The sequence below is a fragment of the Arachis ipaensis genome, chromosome B07 (genome assembly GCF_000816755.2).
Source record: "Arachis ipaensis cultivar K30076 chromosome B07, Araip1.1, whole genome shotgun sequence".
NCBI classification, from domain to species: domain Eukaryota; kingdom Viridiplantae; phylum Streptophyta; class Magnoliopsida; order Fabales; family Fabaceae; genus Arachis; species Arachis ipaensis.
Genome location: NC_029791.2, coordinates 56,231,849 through 56,232,768, shown reverse-complemented (window position 1 = coordinate 56,232,768; position 920 = coordinate 56,231,849).

Sequence of the window (920 nt, the reverse complement as noted above, 5' to 3'; positions counted from 1 at the left end):
TGTTCTTGCATGCATCACATGTTTAGATCCAAAATTTTCATGCATTGATCATTTTTCTTGTTTTTCTCTCTCATCATTAAAAATTCAAAAATAAAAAAAATATCTTTCCTTTTTTCTCTCATAAATTTCAAAAATTTGGATTGACTTTTTCAAAAATTTTTAAAATTCAATTGTTTCTTATGAGTCAAATTAAATTTTCAATTTAAAAATCTTATCTTTTTCAAAAATCAAATTTTTTTCATTTTTCTTATTTATTTTTGAAAATTTTAAAAATATTTTTCAAAAATATTTTTCTTAATTTTATCTCATAATTTTCGAAAATATTATCAACAATTAATGTTTTGATTCAAAAATTTCAAGTTTGTTACTTACTTGTTAAGAAAGATTCAAACTTTAAGTTCTAGAATCGTATCTTGTGATTTCTTGTGAATCAAGTCATTAATTGTGAATTTAAAAATCAAATCTTTTTCAAAACTAATTTCAATCATATCTTTTTAAAAATATCTTTTTATCTTATCTTTTTCAAAATCATATCTTTTTCAAAAAAAATTTGATTTTAAAAAAAATATCTTTTCTAACTTCTTATCTTCTTATCTTTTCAAAAATTGATTTTCAAAATTTGTTTCAACTAACTAACTAACTTTTTTGTTTGTTTCTTATCTCTTTCAAAACTACCTAACTAACTATCCCTCTCTAATTTTCGAAAATACTTCCCTCTTTTTCAAAAATTCTTTTTAATTAATTAATTGTTTCAATTTTTAATTTTAATTTTAACTTTTTCCTAATTTTCGAAAATCACTAACCCTTTTTCAAAATTTTATTTTCGAAAATCCTCTTTCTCTCTCATCTCCTTCTATTTACTTATTCATCCACTAACACTTCATCTCACCCAAATTCGAACCCCCTCTTCCATCTGTGTT